General features: G+C 41.8%; 1 protein-coding gene across 2 annotated transcripts in view; it reads right to left on the bottom strand.

Annotated features, from left to right (window-relative positions):
• The window catches only part of LOC117217738 (PRL-1 phosphatase), a 95,779-nt gene that overhangs the window by 13,984 nt on the left and 59,953 nt on the right, over positions 1–21,842 (bottom strand). The window contains exon 1 of one of the 2 annotated variants that reach the window (XM_033465559.2): positions 16,672–17,260. The exons of the other annotated variant lie outside the window; for it this stretch is intronic. The gene's annotated coding sequence lies outside the window, so the exon portion shown is untranslated. Of the gene's footprint in view, positions 1–16,671; positions 17,261–21,842 lie in introns of those variants that run through there. 2 annotated transcript variants of the gene reach the window in all.

Below are 21,842 nucleotides of genomic sequence, written 5' to 3'. Positions count from 1 at the left end.
TCGTTAATAACTCGTAAACGAAGCCTCGGAGAAAATTTTCGCAAAGGAAAAAGTTGCTTCAAATGACCCCAGGAACCTCCCATTTCCGGATTACGAGACATTTTCGGGACACCCTGTATAGTACTATGTATAGTAAAAAAAATAAAATCGAGGTGCTTCGAGGATTCGAGATTTCGAGCCTATCTATCTATAGTAATATGTATTATAGTAATGTCTATAGTAATATCTATTATAGTAATATCTATAGTACTATGTATAGTAAAGAAAAGAAAATCGAGGTGCTTCGAGGATTCGAGCCTATCTATCTATAGTAATATGTATTATAGTAATGTTGATATTAATATCTATTATAGTAATATCTACAGTACTGCGTATAGTAATATCTGTAGTAATGAAAATAAAATTGGCAGCTTATAAGATCGGGCGATCGGCTTCTGTTGCGACCCAAACGTTCGTAAATTCTCACACGGAAATTTGCACGGCACTGGTTTAAATCGGCGTGAAATTATCCGGGCTTATTGAGAATGGGGATCCGTAGCGGTTTTATCATTTTTCTGCGGTAGCATAAAGAGAAAGTTCGGTCGCAAGTTGGAAGCGGACACCTGGGTACCCGCCGTTCGTCGATAATAATTCGAACCTTTGTGCGCTGTCCGGGTCGACCCAACTAAAATTGAACAATCGACTTCATTGTTGGTGCGTGCAACGGTTAAAACATATAACATTGAAGATATTAAGAACAATTTAGGAATTTCGAATACTCGTAAACATTCGCATATTAATCTCGAAGCTTTTAAGAGCTTTTAATTTAAGATGATAACGAGAAAGTTAGAAAATACGTTCACAGTATTTGTTTGGGTAATTTTAATAGTATTTTAAAAATAAAACATAAAATATTCTTGATAGTTAGAAAGTTCTTACGTATGTATCGTTGTATAATTGAATTCTAAGCTTAAATTCCGAAGGCATTGTTCAAAGTTTCGTTTCAATGAATGAAGTTCTGGTAAGCGGAGTTCTACTTCTGCACCTTGTTAATTACGTTCCCGAGATCCAGTCGATTCGATGAAACGAAATGAATCATCCAGTCTACCGTACGCGTCACACTTATTTTTTTCTCTTTGCTTTTTTCTTTCTTGCTTCTTGTTTCTGCATTTCATCTGTTCTCGTTGACTACTACTCTCTCTATATTTTATTACTCTCTCTCTCTCTCTCTCTCTCTCTCTCATTATAACAAAAGATTAATCCCCTTTTCATAAATAAAGTTATTATTATATTATATTATTATATTATTATTATTATTATTTCACTATTATTATATTATTTCATTATTATTATTATTTCACTATTATTATATTATTTCATTATTATTATTTCACTATTATTATATTATTTCATTATTATTATTTCACTATTATTATATTATTTCATTATTATTATTTCACAATTATTATATTATTTCATTAGTATTATCATTTCATCATCATTATTATTATTATTAATTATAATCGTTAATCGCCTCTCGACCTGCATCAGGAAGCATCACCGAGAACATAACTATTGCATCAACGTTTCACGAAGGCTGGCTCTCTCGGAGTACTCCATCAATGATCGATTGAGTTGCTTAACGAAGTTTTGGCAAACTGACGGAAGACCGGCGGGCGTTGCGGAGGAGAAATTCGCATGATCGCGTGTAAGCCGCTGTGTCGGATAAATCTAATCGCTCGAATAGGATTGACGGTAATCAACGGGGCCCAAGTGCGGGAGAGACTTAGACGCACCTGATACAAATTCCGTGATCCGTGCTCTCAAAGAAATTGCGTCGTCGTCGAAGAAGAAGAAAAGGAAAAAAAAGCTTCGCACTCTCTTTCGAATCGCTATCTGCGAATTGGCGACAGCATGATTTGGCACGGCGCGAATACAAGTCGGATTTCAATGGCGGGCACGGGGACGCCGAAAGAAAAATATCTTCGGCGTTATGTCACGAGATAACTCGCGTTGATGGCATCGCGCGACCGCTCGACAAGCGACAAGGACGATGCCTGCGCGCGCGACGCGCTTAAATCATCGAATTTATTGCTCGGTTATTTAAACAGCGGATCGGGGATCGTTTGCGACAATTCGTTCGATCGTTCTGATCTTCTCCCAGCGGTTCCCTATTTCGCCACAGTTCGAGAATACAGTGAGTTCTCCCCGATTTTCCTTCTGTTCGCAAGCAAAAATGGACAATTTGGGAAGAGCGGATACGTTATTTTGATACTTTTATATTTATTACGATATTTTTAGAATTGCTAACAATCGGCGACTATAAGAAGATAGCCTTGAGGCTCGAATTAAAATCCAATTGAAGAATAAATGACTTGCGATCAATTCGAATAAGAATTTATTTGTACAAGAATTCACTTGGAAAATAATCGTTTTTAACACAAATTATAGAATATGTGTAATGTTCTTCCTATTGATTAATTTGCTCGATGTCGACTTTTACAATTAGTTAGTTAGTTGTGTCCGACAATTATTGGCATTATTGTTCGAATAATTTTACAATACCTACTCGAATGATTTATTCGAATAAGTAGACAGAATAATTTCGTTACGAACAAATACACAGAACAATCGATCGCGAATAACGCCACAATTGTTATCGAATATTCGATTAAAAAGAATTCGTTCGTGCAGATTATCTCAGATTAATTCGTAACAATTCGACTAATGCCCAACGATGAACCGTACTATCGTCGTAGAACGTGAAAATTTGCCGAGGGGACGGTGATCGACGATTGCCAGAATGACATAATTTCGAGCGAACCAACGACCGCGATGGAATCCTAATGACTTATTCAAGAAAGTTACTAAATACCGATGTCGGTGCGCGGCCTGTCGCACGGCGGTGGCCCGTGGAACAAGGAAATTCATTGTCGATCATCGAGACGGCGAGCGAGACGAATAATGGCGCGGGAGACAAGAGGAATCGCGCGGGTCAAGAGTTCATTGGGTGGTATCGTCGTGTCGGAATTTATCGGACGGCGAAGAAGGAAAACGACTGTGACGAAAGGGAATTTCCCTATGTCAGAAGCGGTTCGTAAACAGCGTCGATAGCCGATAAAAAAATATATGGCCGCAAAATTTCCCACGACCGTCGCCGCGAAAGCTAACGACAAATCGATTAATCGCGACCGCTTGCGTACGAAAGAATGTTCATTCATTCGTTTAGATGTACGGGGAAACATTCATTTTCACGGTAAAGAACGGAAACTGGTATTAATCCCTCGACATTCGATAACGAAGTGGAGACGTCATTCATTTCATGTGCCACTGTAGATTTTGACGAAGCTAATTCGTGTAACTTGAATTATTTATTCGAACAAAAAATGGAGAACGATTCGAATAGTCTATTCGAATAAAAAATGGAGAACGATTCGAATAGCCTATTCGAATAAAAAATGGAGAACGATTCGAATAATTTATTCGAATAATAAATGAAGAATGATCCGAATAATTTATTCGAATAATAAATGAAGAACGATTCGAATAATTTGTTCGAATAAAAAATGATTCGAATAGATAGATAGAATAAAAAATAGTTCGAATAAATAAATAGAATAAAAAAGATGAAGAACGATTCGAATAAAAAATGATTCGCATAAATAGATAGAATAGAAAATGGAGAAAGATTCGAATAAATAGATGGAATAAAAAGTAATTCGAATATATAGATAGAATAAGAAATGATTCGAATAATTTATTTGAATAAAAAATGATTCGGATAGAATAAAAAATGAAGAACGATTCGAATAAATAGATAGAATAAAAAATCAAAAACGATTCGGATAAATAGATAGAATAAAAAGTAATTCGAATATATAGATAGAATAAGAAATGATTCGAATAAATAGATAGAACAATTGGTGACAAATAACGAGTAATTATAATTCGAATAAAATATTCGATTAAAAAGAATCCGTTCATACAATTATCTCAGACATTGCCTCTCACAATTGCCTTCGAATCGTGTCACGTGGCCTCTGAATTGCCTTCGAATCGTCTCGTGTGTCCTCCGAATTGTCTCCGAATCGTGGCAAAAAATTACAAATAGAGAAGTTAAATCATCGTCTTTATCCTTTCTATTCATATTGTTACAGCCAAGTGGCCAGGTTTTATGGCAGGGGCCATGTGCTTGGGCACATGCGGCCCCGTCATAACGTCTCCTGGTCCTTGATTACGGTCCAGTCAATTACGGTTGGGTCTGGCACTGTTCGGGCACGTAGGCCCATCAGCGCGGGATGTCTAGCTGGAGTTATTTTGCCACTCTCCCTGCTAACTCCCGGCCCACCGTTTTGGGGCAGTCTCACTGGATCTGAGATTGCAGTGATTGGACCGTAATTCCTTACCGCCCACCCTAGGTCAAGAAGAGTAGGGAGGACCGAGGTAATATTAGGGATGACCCCGGTCCTCTAGTAGAGAGACGAGACAAACATAGTCGAGAGAAGAACCTCGTCAGCGCCAACGGTTCGGAACACAGGAGACATTCGTGAGACCACAAGGGACTCACTGGACACGAGACCACAAGGGACTCACAAGACACGAGACCACAAGGGACTCACAAGACACAGAAAAAACCTTATTATTCGGACGGCACACCACGTGCAAATTTCTACAAAGCTCGAAGCTCACAAGGAGCATCAACGGGCAGTAACACATATTAATTTACACCGGCATGCTAGTCGCTGCCTTTTTGCGCGGATTGCCCCGGATTTCCCTAAAAACAAGCCACGAGGCCCGAAAGAAATCGCGAAAAACTTAGTATTCTCAGATCTGCCGATTTCAATCTCTCCGAACATTTCCGGAAGAAATGACTGTACCGCGAACACCGAAAGTCAAGGAAATAATCGCGTTCCACCACCGGTGTACTGTGCGCCTTCAGCCGATTCTTCGTTAATTAATTAATTAATTAGCGAACTTCCGGCGCTTTTCACCGGAATAGAAGCGACGCTGGAAATTAATAGCGAAGCTTCGAAACAGGAAACGGCGACGTACATATTTCCGGAAATCACGCGAGACGGAAGAGACGGAAGAGACAGAATAGCCGGTCTCTCGCCGATTTCTATACGAATTTCATAATTCATTACGCAATCCCGATCGCTGCCGCGGCGAATGCGGCGAGATAGACACGCTCCGCCGACTTTTATCGGCCCCGGTTTTTATGGAACCGCCGTAAATCCTCCCGCGGCGGTGCTAAAATATTGGTTTAACTATTGCCGATCCACCCGGCGATTCCCCTAGATAAGCCGCGACCGGGGCGACCGAGAGAAAAATCCACACTAGATACCATCGGCGTAGGTATCGTAAGAACCGGATTAACTTCAAGGCCCCCGATCTATCAATTGTTTTCTTGTTCGGCCTCGTCACGATCGCGAAGATATCCGTCGACGAGTTTACGATGAGAGCCATGCGAAACCTTTGAATTATTAAGATTAACTTCGAGATCCGGTATCAATCCCTTTATCGCGGCCGCGTAAACATCGGCGGCCGCTGATCGCTTTACGAAGAAACAACAGTTTGCTAATCCGTGCGCGTGTAATTGCTGTTCGCCGGGAACGATAAGCGACGTCGGATGTTTCCTGCGAGAGATCGGCTTTTTTGAATATGAAATAACGATTACAGAAACGATGCTTCTTTAATATGCAATTTAATATGCATTTTAATGTGCAAGAAAAAGGAGGTCGTTACGTTCGATCGAATTCTTGTCGCGATTGCTTCGAAAGATCAACGCGTTGCACTCGAGATCTAACTCCGAGGCGCCGGTAAAAAAATTGTTTCATCTCGCTGCGAAATAATTTCTAAAACACCAGCATTGTTTATACTTTAAAGTGTCGCATGCGTCGCGAGACTCAATTATTATAATTATTATGGATCATAATATTGTACTGTGTGGTTTAGAAAAGCTATCTTGGATTTAGATGAATTTCTTTTCTTTTTTTTGAGCTCAAATGACTCCGAGCGCAAAGGGTGTATTTTTTTGAGATCATGTCGTTTCGGTTTTGCAGAGATAAAAACGGAGCACGAGCGGCGGAGAAGATTATTTGAATAACCTTGAAGGATGATCTTAAATACTTCGCGACGAAGATTTCAGGCCTCGCCGATGATAAACGCGTCGACAGGTATATCGAGAGATCGGCAACCATCGAATCGCCGATTTAATTAAAAGTAATCCAGGTTACTGTATGGGAAGATTATCAAAAACGATAGGAAAACATCGATAATCCAGCGTTAAAAATTTCTCGGCTTTCGCGAGCAATTATGTATATTGAAATGTCCGAAATTTACGAGAACGTTCCGCAATAATTTTCATTGAAATCGTAAGATTGATAACATTGCTTAAAATCCGTTCCCCGATCATTTATAAAGGCAAAATTCATTTGTTAAATCAAAAGATAATAGATACAATAAAAAATATAACTTTTCATGTCGTAAAATAATGACATATAAATAATATTATATTATGTACATATAAATAATATAACGACAAATATATATTTAATTAGATATGAAACGTAAAATCGGATCATTGTGATATCTATTTTGTTTTAAAGATTCATTAAATTCCCATATTCAAGAAATTGATCATGATATTTAAGATATTATTAACAATTAAGGCAAATTATTTCATATTATAATTCGTTAAAAAATCTAATTTATTTTAGAGAATATTGAACGCCTAAAATTCGTTTCTGTACCAATTTAAAATAATGATTATAATTCATTATAAAAAAAAAACGGACGATGCGACACGACATGACCGCTCGTCAAAATTTTCGACGCTATCGTTCCGATGGCCGAGACAGCAACGTGGCAGCCAGAGTTTATTTTGCAGTCTGCCGTACGTGTGGATTGTGTGCATAGGATCGCGAATGCCGCAAGTGCATCGAATTCGCAGCTACGGATGAGCATAGCGCGGTTCATAGACCACGTTTCTCGGAAAGTTGATCGATCGACGCGATCAATTCTCGCGGCGCTTCGTGACTCGATCCCATGGAGAAGGGGGGCGGGAGGAGGGGGGTCACTCGATCCGATGAAACCGTAACTCCGTTCGCGCGCGAGGACCTTGTCGTTTTCTCGGGAAAACGGGCACAACACCCGTGGTGCGCGCGTCCCGCCGCCGATGCACATGATCCTGACATTTGGAATGCGCTATATTTATTCGGCAAAGCACGTGTTTACCGAGCATCCCCCCCGTCGCGCCCGCCCCTCGATCTATAAATGTAACACGGGACTTCGGGGCTGCGCTCTTTGTCACGGTTCACCACAATCCCCGCGATTCTCGGCGCGTTGCCGAACAACAGGCAGCGCACTTTTCGTTCCAAGAAAAGTGCGATTCACGAGACGCACGAAAATATTCTAGAAACGATCGTCTCCGACGCCTCTTTGGACGACAAGGCGCCGGTTGTTCGCGGATCTTTTTGCTTCGTCAACGTCTGCGTTCGTTCGATACGAGACTACAGTAGAAAAGGTATGATATAGTTTTCGATTTTCCAAAATTATGGTATTTCCGGGAAATGGAGGATTCCTTAGGTCATTTGAAGCAACTTTTTCCTCAGCGAAAATGTTCTACGAGGCTTCGTTTACGAGTTATTCGCGAAAAACAGTGACCAATGAGAGATCGCTGACGCCCCGCCCTTGCGACCACTGCCGCTGCGTCATACGTCGACGCGACGCGGCATTGGCCGCGAGCGTGGAGCCCCGACCGCGCTCGTTCTCCGATTGGTCCATGTTTTTCGTTGATAACTCGTAAACGAAGCCTCGTTGAACATTTTCGCTAAGGAAAAAGTTACTTCAAATGACCTCAGCAATCGCCCCTTTCCGGATGTTAACATAATTACGGGATAATACTCTGTATATAATAAATAGAGACAGCGGATTTTTATGCAAAATAAAAACGATCCTCGAAATGACTGATTCCTAATCTTTTTCTTTCACAATTCCTGATATTTCTATGAGACATTTTTAGACAAACTTCTTTAATCGAACATATATATTATACTAGAAACTGTACGAAGTTTAAACAAATCTGATCTTGTTATCGTTAAATTGTTATATAAATCAATATACATTAGTTGCAATTGAGGCTCGGTATTTTAGCATTAACGAACACTCTACGAACAAAGGAATTTACTTAATCGTTTCTTCGGAAAGAGTCATCGTAGTTTCAACAATTCGATAATGATCGGTAATAGTTTGATCCGGTACGGCAGGTTCAACGTTGAATCGGTGGCATTAATTGGCAAGATCGACCTAAACAAACGACAGCTGAAAAAGTTGCGTCCGTTGTTTTAAAAGGAGAAAAGCCTCTGGAACGCGGGAATTCCAAGCGATATCGTGCCATAACCGAGACTATAGCCGCCGCTATCTAAGATGAAGAGGACCGATAAAGTTAGCCAGCCGGTTGCTATAATCTCCGAACGTAGCACACTATGGTAATCTCGAGCGAAGGTTACCGTTCACGCACAACAAACGATTATTCAATCGCAAGCGTTTATTATCTCTCGGTTAGGCGCGTTAGATCGTTCGTTCCAGTTCGAAGCTGGTGGAATTATGTCATCGAACCAGTTCGCGGCGGTTTCAAGCGTCGTTCAATTGGTTCGAAGAATTTCGAACATTTCTTGGCCTATAGTCGCGCGACTACAATGTGTATAGAAACTGTCTAACAGGCGTCGCGACGCCCGTCCGTCCGCGTTTAACTTTGCTGGCGCGTTTTTCTATGTGCGGTTGAAACATTTAACCACCGTGGCTCGCCTCTAACTGGTCTCTCGATTTGCTTAATCGCATCGACAGTAATGTCTCTCTAATTGACGCCCAGACTGACCACAAAAATGGACAATTTGGGAAGAGGAGATACGATTGTTCGATACCCTTGCGGTTTATTTTTGCAGTTCTAAATTGTCCACAATTATAAAAACGAGCCGCAAGGCTCGAATAATCGTATCTCCTCTTCCCGAATTGTCCATTTTAGTGGACAATCCGAGCGTCAGTAAGGGAGACGTTACTGTATCGCTTGTATGTACAGTAATGTCTCCCTAACTGACGCTCAGATTGTGCAGAAAAATGGACAATTTGGGAAGGGGAGATACGATTATTCGATACCATTGCGGTTTATTTTTGCAGTTCTAAATTGTCCACAATTATAAAAACGAGCCGCGAGGCTCGAATAATCGTATCTCCTCATCCCGAATTGTCCATTTTAGTGGACAATCCGAGCGTCAGTAAGGGAGACATTACTGTATCCCTTGTATGTACAGTAATGTCTCCCTAACTGACGCTCAGATTGTGCAGAAAAATGGACAATTTGGGAAGAGGAGATACGATTGTTCGATACCCTTGCGGTTTATTTTTGCAGTTCTAAATTGTCCACAATTATAAAAACGAGCCGCAAGGCTCGAATAATCGTATCTCCTCTTCCCGAATCGTCCATTTTAGTGGACAATCCGAGCGTCAGTAAGGGAGACGTTACTGTATCGCTTGTATGTACAGTAATGTCTCCTTAACTGACGCTCAGATTGTGCAGAAAAATGGACAATTTTGGAAGAGGAGATACGATTATTCGATACCCTTGCGGTTTATTTTTGCAGTTCTAAATTGTCCACAATTATAAAAACGAGCCGCAAGGCTCGTATAATGGTATCTCCTCATCCCGAATTGTCCATTTTAGTGGACAATGCGAGCGTCAGTAAGGGAGACGTTACTGTATCGCTTGTATGTACAGTAATGTCTCCCTAACTGACGCTCAGATTGTGCAGAAAAATGGACAATTTTGGAAGAGGAGATACGATTATTCGATACCATTGCGGTTTATTTTTGCAGTTCTAAATTGTCCACAATTATAAAAACGAGCCGCAAGGCTCGAATAATCGTATCTCCTCTTCCCGAATTGTCCATTTTAGTGGACAATCCGGGCGTTAGTAAGGGAGACATTACTGTACTGCGCAACGCCGCCCGAATCGTTGCGAATAAAATCAACTGCGAAGTTAAAATTAAATTCTCTCTAATTTAACCTTCAGCTTGTAAACAAAAATGGAGAACTAAGCCCATTTTTACTTAAAAGCTGCGGGAAAACTGCGTAGAATTCACTGTATCGCCGCGAAACGCTAATTTCTGCGCAGCTTCGATGACGCCTACTCCGCGAAAGCATTCAGAAAAATGTTTCTTAAAATAGTCGCGTGATTTCATTCAGCTCACGAAAAAAAAATGTTTGTAGAGTAGTTCGTACGTTCTGATCCGATTCAACGATTTTCGACGATTATTCGTGAAATAGTTGAACGCTTCAACTGCCGCGCCAGTGACCTTGGAATCTTCGTGAAGTGAATGAACCTTACAGCTTCATTACGTTTTCTGGAGTCTAATAAAATCAGCAAGATGCAATCGATTGGAGTAAAAATTACTGATTAAATATTTATTTTCGGCGTGATCCGTATCGATCGCCTAAATTTTCCTCTAGAAAATCCAGACAATAATAATAAAAGAATCAGTTTTATATAGATAATAATAAATCAGTTCTATAGATAACAATAAACCATCAAATAATAATAATAATAAATCAGTTCTATAGATAACAATAAATCATCGATAATAATAATAATAAATCAGTTCTATAGATAACAATAAACCATCAAATAATAATAATAATAAATCAGTTCTATAGATAACAATAAATCATCGATAATAATAATAATAAATCAGTTCTATAGATAACAATAAACCATCAAATAATAATAATAATAATAAATCAGTTCTATAGATAACAATAAATCATCGATAATAATAATAATAAATCAGTTCTATAGATAACAATAAACCATCAAATAATAATAATAATAATAAATCAGTTCTATAGATAACAATAAATTATCGATAATAATAATAATATATCAGTTCTATAGATAACAATAAACCATCAAATAATAATAATAATAAATCAGTTCTATAGATAACAATAAATCATCGATAATAATAATAATAAATCAGTTCTATAGATAACAATAAACCATCAAATAATAATAATAATAATAAATCAGTTCTATAGATAACAATAAATCATCGATAATAATAATAATAAATCAGTTCTATAGATAAAAATAAACCATCAAATAATAATAATAATAATAAATCAGTTCTATAGATAACAATAAATCATCGATAATAATAATAATAAATCAGTTCCATAGATAACAATAAATCATCAATAATAATAATAATAAACCAGACAATCCGTGACATTAGCTGTCCCCGAAAAGCGAGGCCAGTCAGAACGCGACCGTATCGAGGCGTAAAATGATTTTCCAGTTCGAGAAGTGTCGCGAATCATGTACTCGTCGCGTGACGATGGAACGACGCGAAACAAGGAACAAACTACCGCGAAAAATTCTTCGAATCTTCGATTTTCCCAATTCCGGCGAACGTCCGTTCATATTTGCCGGCGGTTCAGCGTCCACAGGTGTGCGAAGATTGGCTCGTTTCGATCGAATCTCGCGAGAGCAACGACGAGGGACTACGAAAGAAAGATAAAAAAAAAGAAAAAGAAGAAGAAGGAAAAGAGCGCCATGTTCGTCGATCGCGGACGTCCGTTCGGCTCAAAAATAGCCGTCGAGCTGATATTCGCAAGTTCTGGCGCGAGCCAAGGTCACCCCGCCTGGGAACGCGATTTCTAAGACGATTATGTTACCGACGTAACGTCCGCAGGTGTGTTCGTTGCTGCGTTCGCCTTCCCAAGGCAGTCAGCTTCTGTAGCGAGTACACGAAAACGCAATACCCGCTGCGCAAACAGTTTCGAACGCAATCGTACCGCCGCGTCGCAGAACGCTCCGAGAGTTCGAGGTATCGATGATTGCGCAATGATTTTTGCCGTTTCGAGCAGCTAGCGACGCGCTCGGGCCGGCACGAATTATTTTCTCGCGCGGATTATTTTTGGTTTGGGACGGAAAGAACGCTGGAGGAGTCGCGAAGAAGCTTGGGGGAAGCTTTTGTGTCTCGGGGTATGGTCCTTTTTAGGGGTTGAAGATACCCTGATAGTCGATCATCGACGGCCTGCTGAGATATTTAATATTATTTTTGGGTACTATTTAATATTATTTTTGGATACTATTTAATATTATTTTTGGATACTATTTAATATTACTTTTGGATAATATTTAGTATTACTTTTGGATACTATTTAATATTATTTTTGGATACTATTTAATATTATTTTTGGATACTATTTAGTATTATTTTTGGATACTATTTAATATTATTTTTGGATACTATTTAGTATTATTTTTGGATACTATTTAATATTATTTTTGGATACTATTTAATATTATTTTTGGTTACTATTTAATATTATTTTTGGATACTATTTAGTATTATTTTTGGATACTATTTAATATTATTTTTGGATACTATTTAATATTATTTTTGGATACTATTTAATATTATTTTTGTTGAAATTTTAGCCTCGAACAAAAATTAATCTATTGTTTACTTAGTACTAAGATACTAAGATATCGGTTTACATTTTCGCCGGTTCCGTCAGCGGGCAACGACGGTGATGTAAACTGTATATAGTAGATACCGCGATACATCATCACCGGTACCATTAGATATACATCGTACCCTGACTGTTTGGGGGTCCCAGCGTCACGTATACAATGTGAAACGCGACAAATAAAACGTCTCTGATTGGTGGATAAGACGAACCCAAAAAGGGTATAAAAGAAGCGTTTTTTCTTACCGGACTCTCGGTAGAGTTTAGTTGCTCGATCGTTTTCGCCCATATACCTTCACTCAATAAAGGAATAAAATAAAGTCCTTTTAAGTAAAGAATTAGAATCATATTCATTTTCATTCCATAATCCCAATAATTTTTGAATACTATTTAATATTATTTTTGGATAATATTTAATATAATTTCTGGATAATATTTAATATAATTTCTGGATAATATCCAATATCATTTCTGGATAATATTCAATATCATTTCTGGATAATATTCAATATCATTTGTGAATAATATTCAATATCATTTTTTAATAATATTTGAAATAAATTTTCAATAATATTTAAATATAATTTGTGGATAATATTTAATATAATTTCTGGATAATATTTAATATAATTTCTGGATAATATCCAATATCATTTCTGGATAATATTCAATATCATTTCTGGATAATATTCAATATCATTTCTGGATAATATTCAATATCATTTTTTAATAATATTTAAAATAAATTTTCAATAATATTTAAATATAATTTGTGGATAATATTTAATATAGTTTGTGGATAATATTTAATATAGTTTCTGGATAATATTTATAATTTCTGGATAATATTCAATGTCATTTCTGGATAATATTTAATATAATTTTTGGATACTATTTAATATAATTTCTGGATAATATTCAATGTCATTTCTGAATAATATTCAGTATACTTTTTGGACAATATTCAACATCATTTTTGGATAATATTTAATACAATTTCTGCATAATATTCAACACAATTTCTAGAAAAATTAATATAAATCTGAAAAAATTGATACAAATCACAGCAGTCGCGGGGAAAGTCGCAGCCTGAAGGTTCAACGGATCCGTGCGAAGCATAATTGGGGGAGCCGAGTAGTTTCTAGACAAGGATCCAGCGACAACCCAATTAACAAAGAGACGTTCACGCGTCCGCGTTGCTCAAGTTCCGACGTGTTCGCGGGTCACGCGTAAGTTCAATGTGCCTGGAGAGAACGAGTCGTCGACGAGAATAGTTGAAAACGGGGGCCGATTAAAAACGAACTTTTTGTTCGTGGGACCACTGTACGAATTCGTAACCGATGGTCCGACGAACGGCGGATCGACAGCGTCGCGCGGACGCACACGTATCCTCCCACGTGCCGCGGCTCCGCATTTAGCAATAACGAGCCGGCCGGATAGAAAAATCGGTCGATCGATCACGCACGCCTTACTACGCCGCAACGGCGGCGGTTTTAGAACCGCCACATACGGGTTGTCGAGGCGGGAGGGGGGAGCACGTCGAGAACAGGCCCGGGAATTATTTCGATGCAATTAATCTATGAAATTGAACGTGATCCGCAATTTCACGGTCCGCGCGGCAAACAACATAATTCGCGAACGAATTCTACCAAACGAGTCCCGTCGAATTAGGATTACGTTCCCGATTCGATGGCGGCCCAGCCCCGGCGCGTACCGTCGAGCGGATTAAATTCCATGGCACGCGACGAGAACCCGACGGTAATCTAAATACAATGTTTCGTCTCGCTCGAGCGGAACGATTCGAAAGAGACGGCGCAGACGAGCGCACACTTTCCGCGCGCGCGCGCGCGTCCGACGCGCACACCTTTTTATTTCCCGCTCGGAGCAATTCATGCCAGTTTGGCGAGGGAAAGCGGTTGAAAAAGCGACAACAGAAGAGGAACGTCGGCGGCGGAACCGGGCACAATAGTGCATTCCATTCGCGCGGCTGTTTACATTTTTCTTTTTGGTCGACGCGCTCCGTCGCGACGAACTTCGCGCCCAGTCGGACAGAGCCGAGAGACAACGGGGAAGAAAAATCCTGATCTTCGTCGGGACGCGATGTTCGCCGATATTGGGCGAGAGAGACGATCGAAGCGCGCTCGAAAAAGCGTCGCCGCGGCCCGCCGGAAGAAAAGCCGCGGGCGCCGTGTCGTAACAGGTTTTCGTTTACACGATTTAATCATCGCTAAGCTGGCAGAGGCTCGCGCCGAAGCGGCTCGCAATGCCAAGGAATCCGCGCGACCTGTTCGGCTCCGAGGCGAGGCGAGGCTTGAATGAGCTATCGAGCGTGTAATCGGCGGAAATTCGGCCACGTGACGGAACGCGGCCAGGAGCGGCGGCTGTTGTAACCGGCGTGGTACAATCTTTCGAACAGAGAGTCCCTCCTCCGGTTTAATAGCGGCACGTTAAACGCTAAATTGCCTTAACCCTTTCGGTACGAGCGCGCCGTCAGCCGTGACGCTCCAACTGTACGGGGTGCCGCGCCGAAAATGCGCACATAGTATTTTCTCAAGTAATAACTGTGCTTAATCCGTTTCTAAATCTTTTGTTTTCTGTAAACAATCTGTAAAGGGCCTACAATACGTTCGAATCTATGAACAAGTTTCGAAGAAAATTGTAACCTCGAATTTTGTAAATCAATTCAGATCAAACGATGATTATACCTACAGCTGTCTTTTTTCGGAATCCTTGTAAGAAAAGACTTTATTAGAATAATTTCTAATATGTCAGAAATATGGCTCGCACGAATGCCATACCGGTCATCGGATGGATGCTGGTATAACAGGGTGTCCCAAAATTATGGTATTTCTGGGAAATGTGGGAAATGTAATTCCTGAGGTCATTTGTAGCAACTTTTTCCTTAGCGAAAATGTTCTACGATGCTTCGTTCACGAGTTATCAACGAAACTCACTGACCAATCAAAGACGAGCTCGGTTGGCGCAAGGCGGCCGAGCCAATCAGCGGATCTGGGCTTCGCGCGCTCGTGGCTCGCCTCTCATTGGTCACTGTTTTTCGTCGATAACTCGTAAACGAAGCCTCGTAGAATATTTTCGCCGAGGAAAAAGTTGCTTCAAATGATCTCGGGAACCCCTCGTCGCTCGGCCACACAGGTGACCGAATGGATGCCGGATATATCCGGCGCTCGTACCGAAAGGGTTAAACGTCGTTGCAGCAACTCGCTCGAACAAGCCGAACCCTTGTTTCCGAATGTTTCGACGGCCGAAAATAGACTTAGCTTGTTTCCCGCGCGACCACTCTGTCCGCGAATATTTTCTCGCGTCTAGAGACACACAAACGTGTGTAACCCCGCCGACGAAAATGACAAAGTGATAGTAAAAGTATTCGTCTCTGCTTTTTCTCTTATTTTTACGACTTTCTGTTACGTCGATGTTATTCAAATCGCATTACTTGCACTTGACATTATCATCGTATTGTAAGTCACGCAAAGGTCGTCGCAGATCAAATTGTTCATAAACACAAGCGTGAAACGCATCAACGTTTCCGTCCGCCAAGTTTTCCACTTGTTACTTTACGGAACGAAGATCAACGGGCTTCGGAATTTCTGAAGAAATCGTCCAGAAACTACGACACGATCCGTGAAATTATTCAGATTATACATATACATATATATATTCAGATACATATACATTTTCAAGGCTTTTTCGTGTTATTATTTCAGAGGAAATTATTGAGCTTCTCTTAGATATACAGTTCGGTCATTGGAAAGCCTAATAATAGGCTTCCGGTAAATAAAGTGTTATACAATGGCGTACGACGCACATATTAAACATCGGAAAGAGTTGATCGAAGCCTTCGCGGTGCCGTTCGAAATCCTTCCGTATTTCGTTCTGTATACGCTTCCTCGGTTTTCCAGAAAATCCGCGAGGAATTATTCCAATTCGGAGTATATATATACATATATGTACGACGAGAATATGCCCTTGAACGCAACTAGTTTCGATGGCAGAACCGAGGATGAACGAAAGAAAAACTGCTCGAATAATAGTGACAATCTAACGTACGAGTATAATGATCTATCTATGTATAACGCTATATCTCGTGTACAATGCTTCCTATATAAATGCTCGGGCCAGGCTAGACCGAGCCGAACACGTACCTTGAGGTCATTTGACGAGGCGGCAGCCAGAGAACGTCGTGTGCTCGCGACGCTGTCGCGTCCCGCGTGCTCTCGAAGCGTGGAGACGACGATCGCAGCGCGTAAAACGGCCGAGAGGGCGGCGCAGGGATCGCGCGGGAGTAGCGACGTAAACTCTCTTGTCACACGGTCGTTGATGTCCGTAGAACTACGTGTTGAACTACACTTGGGAAGTCACATCGTACGAGGCACTTCCGACACACTCGGCCTGAGATCTCTCGTGTCAGCGGGGTCGCGCTAGCGCGCGTGGTTCCGCCAGGTCGTGCAGAGAGCGGCGCGAAATGCGATACACCGGCCACAGGCGTCGACGAGTTTCGCGGGAGACTTCCGAGCGGCGGCGTCGATTTCCGAACAGCACGCGCACTGGACTTTCATCGGCGGCTGCTGTGGCGGCTCTGGATCTGCACGGGCGCGTGGCGATCGACGGTAACCGTGCCGCACTTGTCACGGATGCTCGATGAGAATGGACGAGGAGCCGGGAGGCCCGAGTGAACTCGCGAGCAAAGTCGGGTGTCACCTACACTTCGCGACGGTCGCATCGAATCTGGGCCAGCGGTGGCGCGCCGATGGAAATAGCACACCGCCGCTCCCCCCTCCGCGCGGGACCCCCCACCGCCCAGCCTCAAGCCCCACCGACGTGACCGTGACGTTTCGGCTTGCCGCGGACCAATCCCGGCGCTCCGTTGCCCCGTGACGTCGTTCGTGACCGCCCGGCGAGGGCTACGAGCGTCGCTCGGGCGTGAACAATTCGATCGGTCTGTTGCGTTCGCCGTTTTCACCCACGTTCCGACGACCGTTTCAGCTGCGCTCCGGGCTCTGCTCGAATTAGACTTTCTCGTCGTACGATCGCTCTGTCGCATTTTCAACTCGATCCTTCGCTTCGCCGTGCATCATTCGCGGATTTAAACTGCGCGTGACATCTGGAGAACTCCGCGTTTCTAACGCGTTGCTCGCGATACGGTCGAGCGCCGGTTTATCGACAATAATGTAAATTTGCATGTAACTCGAAATATAGTGAAGCGTAAACGAGATTAAAACGCCCTCGGGGGATTAAAATATCCTGTACGGTGCGTATAAACGTTTCGCATGGAATCACTTCGCTTTTAATATGTGAACGAGCAAGTCGGAGAGCTTGTAAGATAATTGCAGTGTGCCTTGCTTTTTTGATACCTTTTTTGGGGGGGGGATTGTCGGCGGGAAATAGACGCGAGACGATCTCGACGATCGACGAGTATCGGGGCTCGGCCGATGCAAAGCGACAGATAAGAGGAAAACTTGAGAATGAACAAGGCCGTGCATTGACCTTCCCCAAGATAAAGAAGCGAATAATAAGCATTCCGCCGGCCCGGTTTTTTATCTGCGACACGCCAGGCTTATTAATAGATAGCGACAGTTTTATCGGCGAGGGAGTCAATGGAAAATTATGCGTGTCCATAAGAGATCCCTCCCCCCGCTGGCAGGACGGTATCGGACGTATACTCTAAGGATACAGATTCATTGACTTCTTTTTTTTCTTTGTGTCGCCAAGAAAATATTCCAGTCGACCAGGAAAGTTTTTTAGCGACCGTGTACTATTTTAGTGGACAATCTGAGCGTCAGTAAGGGAGACATTACTGTATACAGTAATGTTTCTCGAATTGACGCTCAGATTGCGCACGAAATTGGACAATATGGGAAGAGCGGGTACGATTATTCGAGCCTTGCTGCTCGTTTTTACGATTGTCGACAATTTTCCAACTAGAAAAATAAACCGCAAGCCTCGAATAATTGTCCAATAATCGTCGAAAAATTGCCCATTTTCGTGGACAATCCGAGCGTCAATTCGAGAGACATTACTGTATTTTCGAAACAGCTCCGAAAGCGGACATCTGGCATCGTTTGGAATTTTTGGGGAATGTCTTAATTTTTCTAGGTCTGTTTTTTACTTTTCTAAGTCTCTATCACTCTTTTCGTTCAACGTGTCGGCCGCGAAGAAAAGTTATAGGACAAAACTAGCGTTATGAAAGAACCATCTTTGTATCTCCAAATTAATTGAATCGCTCGTTTTCGACGACGAGACGAACGACGACCCAAAATCTTGAGGAAAATGTGAATTACGAACGAAGGAAGTTTGTTGTTTGAATCGCGGATCACCGATGGCGAGGAACGAGGAAAGCGACGCTAGAAACGAGGAAGTGCTTTTACATGCCCGGAGATTGCTTATCAATTGCTCAAACAGTTAACAGGAAAATTGAAAGAAAATAGAAACTATAGAAAGCAGGAAATCAGCTGTTTTAATCCGAGATTATTGTGCGACAAGTCACGAGGAAGTGTCCCTGTATCTCTCGAGATCGCTCGATTAATTGCTTATCACCGGTGATCGGACAACAGGAAAACCTGAATTAAATATAAATGAAAAATCTGAAAGAAAGATCTGTATTATTGACGAGCGGAGATAAGAAAAGAGCCACTAGAAATGAGAGAGAGAGAGAGAGAGAGAGAGAGAGAGAGCACGTACCTCTCTATCTATAGAGATTACTTAATTACCAATCTACGGCGTCGAGACAACAGGAAAACCTGGAGAAAGCGTGCGCGAAAAATGCAACAATCGTTTGCTTCGGTTCTAGATTATTGCCGACGAGTTCTCTATGCTCTCAGATATCGGCTGATTACATTACAACCTTGACGATTAAATAGACAACGGTAAAGGCTTAGGAAAATATACCTTTGTAACGACCGAGTCGTTACAATGCCATTGAGAAAGTCCGTGCTTTTTAATATTCGGACGTGGCGCGAAGATAACAATAGGCCAGGTATCGAGCAGTTAGGTCCAAGAATGGGCCTCTATGGGAGATTCCTGAGATGATTTGAAGCAACTTTTTCCTTTGTGTTGACGTGATCCTGCCCATTGTCAGCAGGACCATGGTCCTTGCAAATACCAGCAAAAATTTGGTCCTTCCAAATACCAATAAACAGTCCCAATGAATGACGAAGTCGGTAGGAAGAGTCAGTTCGTTCCAGCTAATTCGTTCGCTATAATTGGATCCTTCGAATAGGCGCGACGATATTACCGACGAGCTTCGTTTTAACCCTTTGCACTCGAAGTAGATCTGTAATAATTTTTCTGATTTATAGTATTTTCATTTTATATGACAAAATGTATTTTATGCATATGAAGTTGAGCTTTGTGGCTCACAGAACAGTTACACTTTCGACAATTTTTTAAATCTAAGCTTTGTTAATATAAAACAAATTTATATAACAAATTTTAATGGTGCCTCAGGGTCTCACCACTCCACCCGAGTGCAAAGGGTTAAGAACAGTTTCGACTTCCTCCGAATAAATCTCGCGTCGTGGCTACGAGCGTGGAAAAAGGATTTATTTACGAACATTATTATTTACTATATTATCCTAAAAAAAAATGTAGCTCTAAATTTAAAAATGTGAATCTGAATGATCGACCACTGTGGATAAGAAAAGAGCCACTAGAAATGAGAGAGCACGTGCCTCTGAATCTCTAGATCGCTCGATTACTTATCTCGGCCGCAAATCTTATGAATTATTAATTATATCATCATCGGAGGCGCCGCAGCTAACTGGTCAAATGCAAAATAGCAAAGTCATTTAACGAATTTACAAAACACCGCGTACTTATTCAAATTAGAAACGAGAAAAGCGAACGCGCGTTTAGCCGCTTGCAGTCGATGCAGACGATTTTTATCTCGCACAAAAATCCGCGGTCCAGCGAACAAACTACAAATAAAATAACCTAAAAGAAAAGTGCATCTAGATCATCGGCGACGAGTTCCACGTTCCTGGATCACTCGATCGCCCGCGGATTAGAACAATCGACGAGAAATGCCAGGAAAATCGCGAGCCCTCTGAATCTCTAGATCGCTCGATTACTTATCTCGACCGCAAATCTTACGAATTATTAATTATATTATCATCGGAGGCGCCGCAGCTAACTGGTCAAATGCAAAATAGCAAAGTCATTTAACGAATTTACAAAACACCGCGTACTTATTCAAATTATAAACGAGAAAAGCGAACGCGCGTTTAGCAGCTTGCAGTCGATGCAGACGATCATCGGCGACGAGTTCCACGGTCCTGGATCACTCGATCGCCCGCGGATTAGAACAATCGACGAGGAAGGCCAGGAAAACCGCGAGCCCGAAACGGAGCAATAACGAGGAAAATATTCGAATTCGGAGACAAATAATCTAAAAAAAAATGTATTTCGATTCTGGATCATCGGCGACGAGTTCCACGTTCCTGGATCACTCGATCGCCCGCCAAATAGAACAGTGGACGGTAAAGGCCAGGAAAATCGCGAGCCCGAAACGGAGCAATTAACGAGGAAAATATTCGAATTCGGAGACAAATAATCTAAAAAAAAATGTGTTTCGATTCTGGATCATCGGCGACGAGTTCCACGTTCCTGGATCACTCGATCGCCCGCGGATTAGAACAATCGACGAGAAAGGCCAGGAAAACCGCGAGCCCGAAACGGAGCAATTAACGAGGAAAATATTCGAATTCGGAGACATCGACGACAAGGAATCGTAGGGTAAAGGGGAGACGTATCTCTCGATCTCCCCAGATTTATTAATCCCCCTTTCCTCGATGTCGTCTCCGCCGTGAATTATAGCGGCCGATGGAAGAAGCCTCTAGGGGAAATAGGTCTGGAAATAGAGAGCGACCATAGAGAAGAAGACGTTATCTTTATTTATCAAATTCCATCTCGAGCGACAACGTCTCGTTCGGAGAAATACGAGCGACGAATTGAACCTCCGCGGGAAATTACGAACAAGCCGAGGGACAAGCCGGACCGATCCGCTCTGCTGCGACGTTACCTTAATCTGCGCGGACAAGGTGGTCGCCGACGCAGAAATATACGATTTCGCGGGCGCGTTCGATATAGGTTATCAACGGACGCATACCAATTCATAAATAATGCCCCCCGCGGCGGCGACGACTCGGCTTAATTCCGATGGAAGCGACGAGCGCGGCCAGTAAATACCGGATCGCATGATGGGGCGAAACGGTACCATCTTGGCGGTTCGTCGCCGGGCGGCCCGCTTGCGTCAGAAATCCGCCTCGCGACTTCCTATAAATCGTCCGCTTCTATCGGCGGAACCGTTCGCCGTTTT

The sequence above is a fragment of the Megalopta genalis genome, chromosome 2 (genome assembly GCF_051020955.1).
Source record: "Megalopta genalis isolate 19385.01 chromosome 2, iyMegGena1_principal, whole genome shotgun sequence".
NCBI lineage: Eukaryota > Metazoa > Arthropoda > Insecta > Hymenoptera > Halictidae > Megalopta > Megalopta genalis.
The sequence above is the reverse complement of the archived record's forward strand: the minus strand, read 5'-3'. Positions and strand labels throughout refer to the sequence as shown.